The following is a 17,370-nucleotide window of genomic DNA, read 5'->3' as shown; positions in this document are numbered from 1 at the left end:
TGAAGGGCCTGTGCCTGTGTGCTGACATCCGGAGCTGTCACCGGCTGCCCGCGGTGCTCCGTGCCTCGGCCCAGCATCTCGTGCCTTCACAGTGTTTACATGAGCTCAGCCCCCTCCTCCCCCAGTCTGTCTGGGGCTCTGTCCTGCCTGTTGGCACACAGAGCTCTCTTTGTACAGCTACTGTCCTCCGAGACGTGGATGTTTAGGTCCCAGGACCCATCCCCTTCCCTTGCATCCCTGCATCCAGCCCCACTCCATCAGCCAGCTCTAGGGCCATAAACACACCCAGGCTCCTCACCTTGAGATTTGTGTGCCCAAATGCTCCTTTGTCTCCTGACCAGTGTTCCTACACAGATGTGGAGCCCATCTCTGGGGCCAGCCTGCCACTCTGTGCCTGGCCCAGCCGTGCAGGAGGCAGAGCTGCTCTGTCTGCACAGCCGCTGAGTGTTTCTGGCCATGGGGAAGGGTCCCTCAGCTGCAAGATGGAGACGAAGGTCAGAGCACTGCAGGATGAGGATTTCAACCCTACTGCTCAGACTCACCATGTTCCTTGCCTTCACTGCCACCTTCCCACACCTGCTTTTCCACTGTGGTGGGTCAAACCCTCCTATTGCCCTGCAGCCCCATGGCTGAGGTTGGGTATTGTCCCCATAGGTGCTGCCACTCTCCTCCTGCCTGCCCTGCCCTAGTCCCACACCCCACCCTGCAGGGCTGCTGCTCCCCCTCACACATCCCCATTCCTGGCAGGGCTGGTTTCTCCTGAGCTTCCCCAATTCAGCCAGGAGACAAGCTCAGCTCTCCTAGTCTAAACAAAAACACAGGTACAGCACCCCGACCTCCTCCTTCTCTTGGTGCCCTCCCCATGTGCCTGTTTGTGCCTCTCCCAGCCACAGCTTGTCATTCACTGATGGTGTTTCAGCCTCCCTAATTCCAGACTGGGAGAACTCGGGGGAAAGATTGCTTTTTCTTTTATTTTTGTATTTCCACAGCGCCCAGCAGACCCAGGCAGCACCAGAACAGACACAGCCCCATCAGGAGCCAAATGGGTACTGGCTCCATCCCACACTTGCATTCATGCCATCAGTGGAGCAGCCACGGACCAGAGATGAGCCTGCATTCCAAGGCTACAAGCATAAGGAAATGAAGAAACCCTAAAATAACTCCCTCAGCCTGAAGCCGGCAGCACCCAGAGCCGTGGGGGAAGCCCACCCCACCCTTGGTGCCTCGTTAAAAAGCCCAGCTGCCACTCAGCGAGCAGGACCCAGCTGTGAGGGTCTGACGAGCCTTTAGCATCGCAGCGAGCGGGTGTGATTCGCTCCACCCTGATGTGGCAGAAAGTTGCAGCTGCAGAGAGCAGCGCTCCGGCATTTCTTACAAAAGGGCTCCCCACCCTTTTATTTTCTTTTCTCCCTCTCTCTCTCTTTGCGTTTTTTTTTTTTTTTTTTTTTTTTTTGTGGTTTTTTTTTTTTGGTTTTTTTTTTGTTTTCTTTCCTCTGGAAAGCGAAAATAGCTGCTCCAAGCAGCGTTACTGGAGCGGGCTGTCCCCGCTGTCGCAGCCCCATGGCCCTGCTGCCACCTTCAGGGCATCTCCCGCTGGCCCCGGGCTCTGCGGGAGGCGTTCCTGCCCGCAGCTCCTCCGAGACCAAAGCCAGGGGAAAAAAAGCCAACAGGCAACTTCTGGAGGACTTTCCACAGCACGATCCAAGAATTAAAAAAGCGAAACAGATTTTACATATTAAGGCTACAACCCTTTAGTGCAACATTAAAGACTATTTACTTAAGAGGTTGTGGATGTTACGCTGGGAAGTTTTCCCTTCCACAGATGCTGCGAGCAGCGATGGGAGAAGCCTGCAAGCAGCAGTTCGTGGTGTTTTATGCTGCTGCTGCAGCCAGAAATGCTCGTTATCCTCCCAAAGTGGACGTTTGCCAGCGCTGTGGTGATGGGCAGCTGGTCCCTGGGTGATGGCTGTGGGTGCTTTTCTTCTCCAAAATCACATGTTGAGGACACCTGTGGATTGTCAAAAGCAAGTCACTGCCCTTATGGTTATTTACAGAGCTGAGGATCTGGAAAAGCATCCATAAATTTTCTCCTGTGCCATTTTCCCAACATGACAGTGCCCAACCTTTCCCTCCTCCCCTCTCCAGCTTCTCTCCTCTGGATGACCCTTGGGAAATCTGGAGGAATTAGAGATTAACAGAGAAAAATATTTCACCTAATCAAAAAAAAAAAAAAAAAAAAAAAAAAAAAAAAAAAAAAAGATATAATCAGAAGAGCTCGTTGTGAGCCCAGAAACCTGATGGGCTTTAAAGCTTCAAGTTTTCCTCCTGGCCGCAGGGAGCCGTTCCCACTCCTCCCTTGGAGGCAAAAAGGAAGGCAACGCCTCCTGCTAAATCCAGATAACCCCGTTCATCTTCTGCTACGGATCTCTAACGTTTGTTCTGGAGAGGAGCCAGACGCTGGGAAATCCAAGCCTCACCTCCAGCCCGCTCTTGGGCCACCTGTGCTCACGTCGGCGCGGCCACCACGGCCCTGTGCCTGTGGTTTCCTCCCACCCCAGACGGCGCTCCTGGAGCTCCATCTCCAACCCACTACGCTCAACGGGAGGAACCAGAAAGCCAGACTTTGGGTCAGCAGATTTTTGTTAGGGGAGAAAAAATGAAAAAAGAGCAGGTTTGGCTCTTTGTAGGCACACTTCCCGCTACAAGAATCTGTGGGAAGCCCCAGTGGTGCTAAAGGAGCCATTTTGCCCCAGTTTTTTGATTTCTCTTCCCTGTCCAGGTCTGTACCTGCCACAGACCCAGTGATGTCTCCATGGTTTTCAAAGTTACGACCACCTGAAATTGTGTTTAGATGAGAAAAGCAGCTTTCATTAATGTCTAACATGTCCCTTGTGTGCCCAAAATGCTCAGAAAGCTGAAGAAAAATTAAAAGTCATAATGTATTTTTTTATTCTTATTGATTTTTAAGCCTATTTCATTTTGGGGAGCTGGCTTGTAATTTTGGAGCGCTTGTGGGATAATATAAGTATCCGAGGCCTCATGGCAGGGTTGTACAAAGACTTTTACTCATGTTTTATTTTTCAGTAACCTTGATAGCTAAATACAGTCTTCTGGAGAAGAGGTTTTAATATTCAAGCTGCCAAAAATAATTGCTTTTCAGTATTATGTGCTAAAGCACCTGATGGGGCCATGGTACTGGAATTCACGTGGGCAAGCTGGCCAGGACAGGCCTCTAATGAAATGTGGGGACCAGCCACCCCATCCCAGGGCTGCCCTGCTTTTCCCCCGCTTTTATTGCACAACCCTGGACTTACCACCAGAAAACTGGAATGTCGTGGCATCTCTTGGTGCTCATGGGCTCATCTGGCTGGGCAGGGCACACTGCAAGCCCAGCAGCTCCACATGCACATCCTTGCTCAGGAAGCCGTGCTTTAATCAAGGCTCTGGGATCCTTCCTTTGCTCGCCTGGGGCGGGGGGATTTTAACTCTAAACACATTAGAGTGCGAGATTGAAAGGTAACGTGTTCTCCCGGGGCTGCCGAACAACGGAAAGGAGCCTGGGTTTCATTTGCACAGAGTGTGCGCTGGGAATTTCCCTAATCAAATAAAAAGAAAATGAAAAACTCACTCTCTCCAAAAGTTTAATTCTCTTAATTACATTAATTGGAGAAACATAGGAGCCTCCTTTGCACGCCTTTCTTCTCTGCAGAGGAGAAGGGCTGCAGAAAGGGATTTCTCTTGCATCAGGGTGCAAGCTGGACTCGCATCTGCCTGATGGGGATGGAGGAGGCACAGCAGGGATGCTCTGTGGTCAGCCTCGCCCCAAAGAGAGCCTGGATGATCCCTGCACTGTCAGCTGACCTCTTAATCCCTGGGAAATGTAATGGGGATTTTTCTCCAGCCTTCGCCTGCTCCAGATTCCCATCAGGCGTCGGAAAGGACATGGGGAGAGGAGCGACTCCTCTCAGCCCCGGCTTCTCCAAGGCATTTCAGCAGCCAGGAGGTGGCACGTAGCCCTGGAGGGGGCTGTGCTGTGGCTGGGCTCCTCTGTCAGCTGCAGCCATGGGCACCCCCTGCCAGGTGCTGCCCACCTGCACGGCCTGGCCCCGCCGCCCCATCAGCGCTCGGGCTCGTTTAACGCTTCCTTGGGGACAGCAGGGAGGTGACATCATGGCGAGCAGCAGCAGAGAGGGGGGAGCGGCTTCCGCCCCGCTCTGCACAGCCACGGCCCCCCAACAGCCCCCTGGGATTCACCCTGTCGGCTTTAACCCCTTTGCTACCACAAGGAAGGGAGGAACAGCAGAACTGCCACGGCGATGGATGTGTGCGCTGCCTGATCCTGCTGCTGGCCATCCTGACCCAAGTGGGATGTCATCCTTCAGGGGTGGGACCATCCCCCAGATCCTCACAACAGAGAGATGACAGGGAGCAACAGCATAAATATGTCAGAAATACCTGCAAATGTATATTTTCCAGCCCTACTTGGAAATCGGTGCTTTTGGAAAGTCTGGAAGGAAAAGGGGTTTTGAACTTGGACCCACACAAGGCTCTGCTGAGAGCAGCCTGGCCCCCACCCGACCTGCCTCCAGCTCGCTGGAGGAAAACAAACACTAGAGTAGGAACACGTATTGCTCTGCTCTTGGGCAAAACGTCTTCTTCAAGGGTCGTAATTCAGGTTTCCCGGGGCACCTGAAGGGCTCTGGGGAGGGTCAGTGTTTGGGTGAGCTGAGGAAAACTGAGCTGGGTTGGACAGCAGGATCCCCCTCCGCACGCCAGCTCCCCGGCGGTCGGCCAGAGGCCTGCTCCCCACTGACACTGCAGCAGGAAAGGTGACTCTCTAAGTATAATTTTAATATATAATGAGAAAAGTCTGTGTTTACTAAAAAAAAAAAAAAAAAAAAAGAAGAAAATGGACATGGCCAGACCATTTGGCTGAATGCTTTTCCTTGGTTAAAAAAAAAGAAAAAAGAAAATAAAAGGAAAAGGAAAGAGCCACCTTTGTAGGGGAGATCACGTCTGGAAAATTCCAGCCCAAATGACATAAGTTATGAGCAATTGAAAATTCGGATTAGAAAGGAACTGAGCAAAAAACCTCAAGTATGAGCATCAACATCCTGCTCATAGGTCCCCATTGCCTGAGCAGAGGTCGGCAGTGGGATGGCTCCAGGGCATGCTCCAGAATGCTTCAGGGCCTGGGGAGGGGAGAAGGGGGAGCCCCTCAGTGACATGAGAGTGCTGGTAGAGCAGGGAGGATAGGGGCAGCCAGGTATAATCCAGAGCCTCCTCCTTGGGCACTCAGTATCAGCAAAGAGCTGCTCTGAGGTGACACAAAGTACCCACAGCAAAACCCTTCACCCCAAACACCTCCTGTTCTCTCCTGCCATCTCAGGGCAGGGCTGCAGCTACAGCCCAAGCTTGGGCTGCACATAAGTCTGAAGCCTCTGAACTCCTGTTGTTTCATGCTGGCTTAGCTCAGCTGGGGCAGCTTTGTGCCAGAAATCTCCTAACTGAATTTACTCCTGGCTTGCTGCAGGTTGGGCTGTGCCAAGAAATGCACAGGTGCAAATTAAATCAATATACCTGGTGTGGGGAGGTGCTGGGGGTGTCTGTGGAAGGTGTGCACCGCTGTTACCAGGCTGGCTTTGAAGCCAAGTGAAGCTCAAGTGCTGTGTCCCCCATTTCATGGCAGCCTTGTGTCTGCAGGGCTTTGCCAGGCCAGCAGAGCCGTGCCTCTGAGGAGGGCTGGAGCACAACAGGACACCAGCAGAAGCACCCTCAGTGTCCCTGCTGCCAGGGGACAGAGGTGTGCCTGATCTGGCACAGCTGCAGGAGCACTGGCAGCTCTGTTGCCCCAGGGCAGGGCAGCAGGAGGGTGTCCTGCCTGGCTCCCTGGCTGTGCTGATGCCTGTTGCACTGCGTGAGGCTGGGTGCAGCAGAGACTTCATCTGGACAAGGCCCCTATGGGATCAGGGTGACCCAGTAGCAAACCAGGTCCTGTGGGGACAGCAAGCAGGGAGCTGCTCCTTTTTCTGGGCAGGATAGGGCTGCTCTGCCCTGGCTCCATCCCACAATGCTCCTTCCCTGGCAGTGCTGGTGCTGGAGATCCTCCTTCCCTGGGCTGCCATTCACATCCCTCCCTCACTCGGTGTCCTAATCCTGTTTTTCAGTGTCATCAAGGGGATGAAGGTGAGAGCTCACCTGCAAGCTCCCATGGTGGGAAGCCACCTCTCAGACCTCTGTGCTATGAGACAACCTTGCAAGCCATGGTAGGAGAATACATTGCAAGCCCCCATGGTGGGAGGTTCCTCCATCCCAGGCTCCAGAGCTCTCTTGATGGGGCAGAGATGGGCCCATGGTTTGATTCCCACAGAAGGTACAGCAGCCCCAGACAGGCAGTGACAACCCCAGGCTCAGCTCAGCTCTTGCAGGTCACTATGGTCACGTCCACAGTGATGAACAAAACTGTGCCAGGGAGTGGGAAATTGTTAGCACAGCTCTGCTAACGTGACTCTGCTAAACATGACTTGGGGTGGCATGGGACAGCGTGACAGGGTGGCAGGGTGAGCATGGCCCCATCTGGGATGCTGTGGGATGTGGATACCCTGGAAGTGATATGGTTCATGCTGCTTGGCTTCAGCCTCTCTGGACAAGCTGTGGCCAACAGCCAGGCAACACCTGGGACTCTGGGTTTGATCCAGCCAGGACAGCACCCACTCCATGCTGTAGCTACAGAGGGTGGGATTCATAACAGCTCCCACCAAGGTGGGTGTCTGTGCTGCCTTCCCAGCTCTGTCACAGGGATGATCCTGCCCGTGACACTGTGCCCTAAAGCAGGCAGATACCCACAGTGAGAGCCACCAAGTTCCCAGGCCCGGCACGACAGGATCTGGAGACGCCCCTTGTCAAATGAGGGTGCAGAGACCTCATGTGGGAGCTAGGCCTTGGAGTCAATGAACCCAGCCACAGCCTGTCCCAATTTGTTTTATTATCTGCGTTGTTTATGGGCACCCAGACACGGCCCTGACAGGGTGAGGGGCATTGCACCCCTCTGGCAGTGCTGTGCACACCCTGCATCAGCCCCAGAGGCAGCACTGGACAGGATCCATGGACAGCATCACCCCCCTTAGCGAGGGCTGGGAGAAAGGCAGGATCGGTGGTGTTATTTTACTTAATTCATGATTAAATACCCCCAGAAGAGTTTAGCCCTTATTACCGAGATATAATGGCCTATTAAGGGAGCAGCATTCCCTGGAAAGCAGCCCAGTGTCAGTGACTCCTTATTGCGATAAGAACTTAATAATCACACGTGGGGCGAGGACAGGAGGAAGCCACAGGCTGCCCATGGTGCAGCCCGGGGGCTCCTGCCCGCGGGGGAAGGGGGGTGATGGGAAGCGCCTCTGGGAGCTCTGCTGATTGAGAAGGAAATCCCCACGCTTGTAAATCTGTAATTCCTCACTAAATGCTTCGTAAGGACAACAAATGTAAAGTAGTGTCAGAAACCTCTCATTTTCTTTTACGGTAAAGTCATGTCCTGAAGCCAGAGAAAGGAAGCAGAGAAAAACTAATTGCCCACTCACTGTTTAAAATGTGCTGGTCTTCAGCATCTTGCAGTTTCTTCGACCTGTTTTCCATGTTGTCCTACGGGCAGGGTGGAGAGCTTGAGCCCTTAGTGTCTTCTACACTTGCAATAAATTAATTTCAAATTTAGATTTCAGGAGAAGGGACCCCCCCCTCCTCTGTGCCCATTCCTCAGCACATCACTCCTAAGTGTGATGGTCTCACTTGCTTCTGGGCTTGTTATTGAACAGGGAACATTTTCTCAGCAAAATGTAGGGCTGGTGATAAGGACTGGGCAGGAACTGATAGAGACTTTGCAGATCGAATATGATGTTGTTTATTTGACTATGATGTATATTTAAAGGTCTCAGTTACAATTGGCCCCAGGCACTCTCTAATGAGCTGCAGCTGCCTGGACTCTCATTAGCTTTAATGACATCTTCTCAGTACATTTTTCTTGGGGTAAGACCTTGTCCTCTCTATGGTTGTGCACACACTAAAACCAAGAGACATCTCACCCTAAAAGGGCAGCCAACTCAAAACAGTGGAGCAATGATAAATGATGCAAGTGCCCAGAAGAGACAAACCTTTCCTGGAAGAGTCATTGTTTATTTAAGGCAAACTAAATGTAATTTACTTTGGCACGCCTTAGAATTAGCCCGGGAGGTATTTGCGCCGAGGCTCAAAAAGCGGGTAACAAAGTCACCGTGTGTGTTCGGCAAAGATCAATTTGCAATTTCCCTGATTTTTGCCATTTGCCTTACTCAATGGGCAGCGATCTGCCTTCCCAAGAGCCACTTTCGGAGGCAGAAAAGCAGTGAGAAAAAAGCCTGGATTGGGAAAGGAGGTGAGAGCAGCAAACACAAGCCCCAGTGTTAGGCAGCAGCTCCCCGCTCCCGCTGCAAGCCGCGCGCTGCCGGCGCTCCGGCAGGCTGCTGCCTATTGATCCTGCCCCTCCATGCAGAGCCCCGGCATCTTTCTTTCACTCTGGGTATGTCTTCTGGTGCTCTGCCCCTACCGCCAGCGGAGGCCTTATCCGACTTCCATCTCTTCTTCGGAGAATTGAGGGAGCAGTCATTAATCATCCGAGCTGTCCCCTCCGTGGGAGCACAATGGCCTTCTTTATCCTGCACTTCAACAGCCCTGACATGTACAATAACAATCAGCCTTGACGTATCTGTATTGCACCAAAGAGACTTACTCAAAAGGTTCTTTTGCAACATTTCGGGTTGTAGTTAAAATATATTGGTGCATTGTGAGGCGAGTGGTGCAGATCATATCGGAGATGTATAAGGGTTTCTAGGCAGCGGGGCAGCATCTCACAAACATTTTTCTGGCAGCGTTGCTAACCCTGGCAGCGGAGGTAGAGATGGCTGGTGCAGGGAAGGTGATCCATGCTTTCACGGGGTGGTTTTCCATCCTGGCTGTTTTCTTAGGGAATCTTTCTAACGGGGAAATTTGGCTGCTTCTGACTGAGACGTGCAGAGCTTAGGAAATTCCTGTCCCAAACTGAGTGCTGCTCTCATGACATGATGGATAGCAAAGCACCATCCCAGCAATGCTGGGAATATCAGATGAAACTTGTATCTCCCAGCTGATGTCTTCAGACCAGTCCCACATTCAGGGATTTCTCCACTACAGTGCAATACAGTGGAATTTTGTCCCCCAAACCCTGTCAGAGATACAGAAGTCTGCACAGCTGCTCATAGGATTTGTCTGAGGGAATGTTTGGATGTCACTGCCACCACCACACATGTGCACCAAATGGACACGGAGCAGGAGGAGACAAGCTGGGTACCACAGCTCCTGGGCATGAGGGAGACAAGGGAGAGGTCAGGAGAGGGGAAGGGAGACACAAAAGAGAAATGCTGATTGAAAAAGCAGCGAGCTGCCTTCACCCACATTTAGTCAGTTGAAAGTTGCGTTAGGAATTTCTAAGCCCTCCTTAAATTCCTGGGCTCCAAAATGCCACTGAGCTAGCAGAGGTATTTCTGGACAAGTTGCAGGAGCTCCCAAACAACCAGGGAACACTAAGAAAATACAGAAAGATGGGGGTGGGGGAAATAAAAACAGGAAACAGGTGGGATTTACTTCTCCCTTTCCCCCCCTGGTCGTTTCACTGCTTTCTGCGGGGGCAAGCTGCACCTCTGAAGCTCAGATTAAACAGTTTGCTACAAAATAAAAATGCATCTGAGTTAACAAGCTCTGAGATTTAGGGAGCCACCACTCCGGGAGATACACGCATGGGTCACGGGGCATTTCTCAGCCCTCCAGACCCTGTGGGTAACTGCTTTGCCCCTTCCATCCTCAGTGAAACCTAAGCCTGTCGTTTGCTCACAGCCAGGCAAGCTGCACTCGCTCAACTGTCCCAGCAGCCCGGCCTCCATTTGGCTTCAGCACTGCAGATCCAACACCCTGCTCTGCCTGAGAGCAGCTGGGGCTAAAAAAGCAGCAGTAACAGAGCAAATATTGGGATTATTACAGTTCAAAGGCCTTTCTTGGAATTACAAATTGGTTTCAGTCCTCCGTACTGGATAAATGGGTGGGCAAAGCAGCTCTGGGGGAGTTGCAGGGGGTGAAGCTGTGCTGGGACCCCCGTGCTGTCCCTGTAGAGATGCTGGTCTGCTCCAGTGCAGGCAGACACGGCGTCCCCGGCACCAAGCGAACCGTGCCAAGCAGAGCTGCACACGCTGCCCTTTTGCTCTTATCCAGGAACCTATTTTTTTTAAGCACATATTTTCTGCTGGCTGCCTCCGTGGACTTTAAAAAAGAATTTATTTATTTATTTATTTCCCTCTTTCTGAAGAAATGTGGGAATCAAAAAGCACACGGCTCACAGCACACAGTGACCTGGCCAGCGCTGCTGGATCCAGCACGGAGCCAGGCTGGGGTGTGCTCTGAACAGTACCATCCCCTTGGCAGCCCCACAAGCAAAAGCAGCTTTTCCCTCTGACACAAACTACTCCAGGTCCATCCCCTCATTCTCACTCCTCAGTTCTCTCCTGACCTCTCCATGAGCACTCAGGGAGCTCTCGCTGCTGAGTGCCACGGGTGGATGTGGGTGATGCCACTGAGACCCAACAGATGCCTCCTCCTTGGTCATGTTTTGGTGCACTGGTTTGATGTGTAATTAGAATTATAAATGTATCCCATCCTTCCTCCCACAGCCATGAATTACCCTGATCTCCTCGCCAGGCTTTCACCATTTACAAATGTTTGCAGGGATGACTGAATATGGTGTTGGGAGGGCTGCTCACCCCTGGCCACGTGCCATCATCCCACCACCCCAACCAGGGAAAGGCATTCCAAACTGGGAAAGGCACACTGTGGGCAGCTGGCAGAGGAGAGGGAGAAGGTTTGGGCAAAGCATCCCAGGAGCACCAGGTGAGGCTGAAAGGACTAATGAGCTCTGTCCTCCTCCTGCTGTGGACACATGCAAAGACATTTCAGCTGGTAGAGACTTGCACATCGACATATCCATTCCTCCAGGTTTTCCTTTCCAGCCTTTCCCCAAATAAAGGCTCGTGCTGCTCTGCAGCAGGCTCAGGCCCCAGGCTTTTTATTATTTCCAAGGTCATTTGCTCTGCAGCAGGGCTGGAAAACAGAATTGCCTTTCTTGTGCTGTTTATGTCTACCAGATACACACTACTTGCTTTTTCATTTGGATTCATTTTCTGTGCTGTCCTGAGAGAAAGGAGCAAAGCAATTTTCTATTTACTGCAAAATTCCAACTGAGCAATTTTGTGGATCTGGAGATTGTCAGGAAGAGGTTACTGGACTGTGTACACAGAGGAGGAGGAGAGCAGAAGTGATAGGAGGAGTGCACAGAGCATGAGAGGCGATAGCTAAAGCTGTTTCAATCCCATCCCTGTCTCAAGAAACCTTCTCCTAAACACCCAAGACTGGTAACTATTACTGGATGTGTGAGTAATTCCTAGATAATTTTTTAAGTATTTGGAAAAAAACAATGCATAATGAAAACATTACGTTATTGTCGTGCTGCTGACACTGTTGGCCAGATTCTCAGCTGCTGTGAATCATGATCTCGCCTTTGACTTGAGCAGAATTATGCCTTATTTTTCCCAGCTGAAGATCAAATCCATTGGCCAGCACTCGTGCCACCTTTGCCTCACAGGTTAGAGCAAAGTTATGCCTAGAAAGTTGGTAATTTTGGTGATGCTTGCCCATGGCTTGGCTCTGAAATGCAGCAAGGCTGCGAAGTGGCAGCTACAGCTGGCTGCTGCTGTGTCCAGCCCAAACCCGATGGGTGAGCTTTGTGCAGATCTGGCACTGGTGAGGGCAGGCAGAGGCTTTGCTGGATCCCAAGGATGGGAGCCCAAGGAGGGCAGGGCTGCAGCCAGGGAGCTGGGAAGCACCCAGCTGGCAGGAGGGAAGGGTAAACACAACTGCTTAGCAGTTTGCACATATAGATTAATTCCTATATGTTTTTTAGAACTCAGAATAATTTATTGTAATTACTGTTGACTGAGTTGTGTTTGAAGGAGGCAGCGCTGTTTAAAAGGATTTTTTGAAAGGTATTGAATTGGGAGGCAATTACTTTTTTTTTAAGATATGTTTAAGGATTATAAAAGTAATTACTGCCCTCAAGCCAGGATGTCTAATTATGTTAAACTGTGGCTTAAGACAGCACAGTTTTCAGTCTCTTCCTTGGGTGGCTCACGCAGGAGCAGAGCACACGTGGCATGGCCGGGGCAGGGCGTGCCACCAGAGCAGTGCTGCAGCCCTGCAGGGACAGGGGACACACATGGGGGGTGGACATGGGACCACAAGAAAGCAGAGAAAACTGGGTGGAAAAGGAAGAAAGGGAAAAATTGGGAGGGCAGTGGAAATGAGGGATTATGGGCACTAAGCTGGCACTCCCACCACCCCAGTCGCTGGGCACAAACCAGCCTGATGCCTGTGGGGAAGAGTTCACCCTGCTTTAGGGAATGGGCACACTGACCCCTCCGGGGCCTCTTCCTGCCCTGTTTTTCTCTGTTTTCCTCTGGGAGCCCTTCACAAGCAGCAAGAGAGAAGTATGCGTTTATTTTTCAAGCTTGCCTTTTGACTCCAGCTCCCCTCTGTTCTTCTGCCAACGTGTGAGAAACAAGTTCAGGTTTAAAAGGCAACCTGAAATGTGCATGCACACACAAAACAGTTTTATTTTTATAATGCCGTGATTTATGGGCCAGCCTGGGGCAGGGGGGGATTTTGCTGGTGATTTCTGAGCATTTGAAGGCTGCCCACAAGCCAAGATCCTACGTGCCAGGGATGTGGCTGTCACAGGCAGGGCAGAGGGCAGCAGGGCAGTGGCACAGAGGGTCCCTGCGAGGGCACTGCAGCTGGGCAGGGGCAGGGCTGGGAGCAATGCGGGGAGGCAAAAGTGGCAATGAGAGGTGGAGCTGCTGGAGTGACAGGCAAAGCTATGCCTCAGGGATGTCTTAAGAGCTGCTGGGGTTTGGGCTCAGCCAAAACCCAGGGGAGGTGATTGCTCTGGCGGCTGAGCAGGATGGAGGCTGGCGTGCCGAAGTCGGGAGCGCTCCTTCGCCATCCCTGCCAGCACTGGGCTTGGGAGGTGTGCTCACACGGCTGATCACACACATCGATTTTGAGTACTCATCACCCGGCTGATCCCGCTCACCCCACACCTCCCCACCCTGGGCAGCAGCAAGCCAGGAGCCATGGGCTGGTGGGGCACACACACGCTCCTCTTCCAGCCAGTCTCAAAACAAATTCACCCCGTTTAACCCAAACTGACCCAGAAAAGGCTGCTCCTGGGGGCAGCAGCAGAGCAGGCTGGGGCAGGAGGGAGGGCAGTGTCCCCTCAGTGCTGCTGAGCAGGCTGGGTGCAGGAAGGGAGCAGTGGCAGCATCCTTGGCCACAGCACTGCAGCCCCAGGCGCTTCGCGGTGCAGAGCTGCTGTCTCACGGGCACTGGGGAGAGTCTGCAAGCAGGAGATGTGACGGATAATATCTGCTTTCTGGAAAGAGCAAGTGCTGAGCTGCCACGGAAAGCAACAGCTAGAAAGCAAACCAGGAGCTGCCAGCGCTGGGAGAGGAACAGCAGGGCAGCTTCCAGCATCCCACGAATCTGTCAAGTGTCAGCTCTGGGTTTATCGCTGGCTTGGCTGCATGAGATAGACTGGGGAAAATGCAGTCCTGACACAAGGTTTTCTTCAAACACAGAAAATAGTTTATTATTATTATTATTGTTACTGTTGTTATTATTACTAGTGTTATTATTATTTCTCAGTCTGGCTCCCCAGTGTCTTTTGTGTGATTTTCACCCTTGGAGCCTGCCAGCTGAAATAGTCGGTGTGTTGTTTTTTTTCCAAAGCCACACGTGGAAGCAGTTTTTGGTGGTTTGGGTCCTTTGTATTCTGTGGATTATAAAAGGTCTCTCCTATAAGTAGCCTGGAAAAGGAGAAGTACTAATTATTATTAACTCTGCCAAAGCCAATAATATCCTTGGGTAATTATCAGTTTACCCAATTTTCCTGTGAGCCTACTGTGTAAATACACCATTGTAAGAGGCTATTATTTCCTCCATGCTCCACCTCACCATAGCACTGATAGTTTCGGGCTCATCACGAGCCTGTTGTCTTCAGGGCTGTTAATTTTGGTGGACACTCACTACCCATGATCAAATACAAGGCAGGGAATGGCACAACTTTATGTGCTCTCGCACCCTCCCAGTCCAGCCCCTTCTCTCACCAAATGCTGCTGGGCCCTCTTGGCCAGCTGGGGCCACTTGCCACCTTCATGCAAAATCCAGCAGGATGGGAGCAACATCCAGGGGGCAAGGCCACCCCTCCACCCCATGGCAAGCAGCATGGCACGGCAGGGACCATCCCACTGACAGCTGCCTCCATGCCCGATCCCGATCCCGAGGATGGCTTTCCCTGCCTCTGAGGTGCAGCCGGGCAGGGAGCCGGCGGGGAGGAAGCGTGTGTCTCACGGCAGGAGAGCCGAGCTGCTTTCCCTTTCATCGCCGCTCATTTATTTGGATTAGAGTCAGCTCTCTCCTGAATCCTTTGTTGGCTGTTTGTTATTCCACATGCGCCCAGTGCTGCGTGTTCATCTTTATTAGCTTTAATTGCTTCCCCGTTCTAATGGGATCTCACTATTCGCATACAATTGAAAGGAAATGTATTCATTAAAATAATTCTCCTCCTAACTGTTGTTTAGAGCCGGTGCTGTCAGTGCCACTCACCGTGATTTTCCCCCTGCCCACCGTCCCGGCCGGGCAGGACCAGGACATGGGCTGGTGATGTTCTGTGAACGTGTAGCACAGGCTGCAGGCTCGGGTCAGCTTGGGTGATGTTTGCCCACAGAGGAAAGGTCACACAAAGCCACCTGGCTGCTCTTCCTGCGAGGCCTGAGGCACACGTGAAGGGGCAGCCCGTGTGTGCTCCCATCCCCGGGCACCCTTCTGCTGCCCCGGCTGCACCTCGGCCCCCTGGCACCACAGCTCTCAGCCCTCACCTCCAAAGAGAAGGAATTAATGGGAAAGTGGAAGGGAGACAAAAAAGCCAGGAATGCTTGAGGGCTGAGACCATGCTACGGAAAAGTCTCCAGCTGAAATTAGTGACAAGAGGTGGTTTCAGGCAGCAGACAGCCATCTCTTGAACAGCTTGGCTTCCTCCCTGGCACTCAGACCAACTTTTCCTCCTTATTTATTTCCTCCAGCCAGCACTAGTTAGGGGTCTTTAGGGAGCAGTTTAATGACCCTTCTTCCTCCTGGCTGTTTACGCTGGGCTCTCCCTCCCCTACCTGGGGCTGCTGAGGTACCATTGCCACTGTAGCTAAGCAACCTCCCCATTAGCACACCGGTGGCTCAAACCAAGGCATCTCCTCACCAGCTCTACACAATTAGCCCCTTGGTTTTTGGCTGCAGTGCCCCTCTCCTCCCCTCCCAACACCTCTGAACAGTTTGTTTCTGCAGCACTGTCCATTCAAATGAGTAGATCTCCCTTTCAATGAAAAAAACATCCCCTGTGTTATGACATCCCCAATCCTTTGTGAAAGCTGCCTTCCCTTGCCTGGCATATTTATGCCATAGTTTGTTAAGACCATCATGTAAGGCCAGGGATTGGAAACTGGCAGTTTCAGGGCTCTCAGAGCTGTTTCAGTGGAGATGGGCAACATGTTCTCCTTTAAGTGATGCAGACGTGCAGGAGTTGTCCCTGCAAATGCAGCTGGCAGAGTCTTTTCCTGCTGGCCACCCCATGGGCTACATTTGAGTCACTAATGGCCCATGAGGGACTATTAACTTAGACCAACTCCACCATCCTCATAAAAATCAAAGATGAACCCTGCCAGCATCCCCCATGCTCTTGTTCCTGTCCTGTGTCACCTGTTCCTGTCCTGTGTCACCTCTGTGGGGTGGCTTTGCAATCAGCACAAAAGCTGAGCCCTTGCAATGTTTGTTTGCACTTGCAGGGTATTCCTGGACACCCCAAGGCTCCCTGGGTGCAGACACAGTCATGCAGGTTTCCTGGAGCTGATCCTGGGCTGGAGCTGGTCCTGGACTGGAGCTGATCCTGGTCTGGGAGCTTTGTTTAAAATGTAAATGACTCGGTGTTGCCTAACAGCAATGGCATTAATGGGATGCGAGTTTGTGCCTGCTAATAGCATCCTGCAGGACTTCTGAAGGGAGCGTCTGCTTTGTCTCTGCATTTGTCTGTCACACGAGAACATTGCCCAGGCCCTGGCTCCCAATCTATTAATATATTTCCTTAATTACGCTCTACAGAGCGAGTGCCAGCCTGGCAGACAGACTGCAGAAGCTCTGCTATCACTGGAAGTGCTCCTCTGAAGAAGACAGTGGTGACATCACAGGCAGGTGACATCAGCCCCGTGACACTCCTGCTCTCCCATCCGGCTCTGCAAACCCTTCTGACCTTGCCCTGTCAGCCCCAGGGTGAATGCAGAGGGGGGCTGTCAGGTTGGCCCCGATAACAGACACGTGCCATGCTCCCCCACAGCCTGCCCCGCACATCCCAACGCTGGCATTCAGCTGCCAAGCACTGCCCCCTTCCCCCAGCGAGGGCTCGCCATCTATCTGCATTTTAGAAGTGCCTATCAAGCCCCAAAAGACAGTGTTAGACAGACAGTAACCATCTGCCTACAGGTCAAGTGGCTGTGACAGGCATCCTCTGGCCACTAAGACAGTGAGACAGTTTTGAGACCGTCTTCACAGAGACTCTGGCTGACTGCAGAAATCACTACCTGTTCTGTCGCTTTTGATTCATCCTTGGGATGTACTTGAGAGCTGTCAGCTCCGTGAGTCACGGGGAGGCTGAATGTCTTGCCAAAATGTGTGCTTGGGTAGTAAGAACGTGATGAACACTTAGAGCAGCCCCAGGAGCCCTGCCCTGGGCTGGGGCATGGTCCCTGGCACAGGTCACTCGCTCACACTCACAGCAAGGGGACCCCAGCCTCGATGGGCAGAAGCCCTCAGGCAGCACTGACTGCTGTGGCTCCCAGGCCCTTGCAGGTAATGCCAGAAATGCCCCTGCACACACTGCTGTGAGCAGAGTGAGGTGTGGGTGAAGCCTCGAGATGTGAGCAGGGTGGGTGGCTGCTCTGCTGATGCTTTTTTGGGAGCCTTGCTGTTTTTCTGGCCAAGCATGGGACAGGATGTGTCCAGCCCAGGAAGGAGCTTTCACCTCTAACAGCCCTACTGAGCTTCAGCTGAAGCCCAGGTCTCCTTTCCTTCCCTCCCTGCCTTCTTCCTCCTAACTGAGGTTTTTTTCCTCTGCTTTGATGCTTCACTTTGATTCTTCATTTTGGACCCCTGGTCCTCCTCCAT

At 52.2% G+C, this 17,370-nt stretch overlaps 1 long non-coding RNA gene across 1 annotated transcript; it reads right to left on the bottom strand.

Annotated features, from left to right (window-relative positions):
* Positions 1-342: 342 nt before the first annotated feature.
* LOC135278399 (uncharacterized) lies at positions 343-4,034 on the bottom strand. Its single transcript, XR_010345917.1, has 4 exons — positions 3,862-4,034; positions 3,315-3,596; positions 1,778-2,008; positions 343-475 (listed from the first exon to the last, which is right to left on the bottom strand). It is a non-coding gene; the product is annotated as an uncharacterized LOC135278399 (long non-coding RNA).
* Positions 4,035-17,370: the final 13,336 nt, after the last annotated feature.

This window comes from Passer domesticus, chromosome 11, assembly GCF_036417665.1.
Source record: "Passer domesticus isolate bPasDom1 chromosome 11, bPasDom1.hap1, whole genome shotgun sequence".
Classification (NCBI taxonomy): domain Eukaryota; kingdom Metazoa; phylum Chordata; class Aves; order Passeriformes; family Passeridae; genus Passer; species Passer domesticus.
The sequence above is the reverse complement of the archived record's forward strand: the minus strand, read 5'-3'. Positions and strand labels throughout refer to the sequence as shown.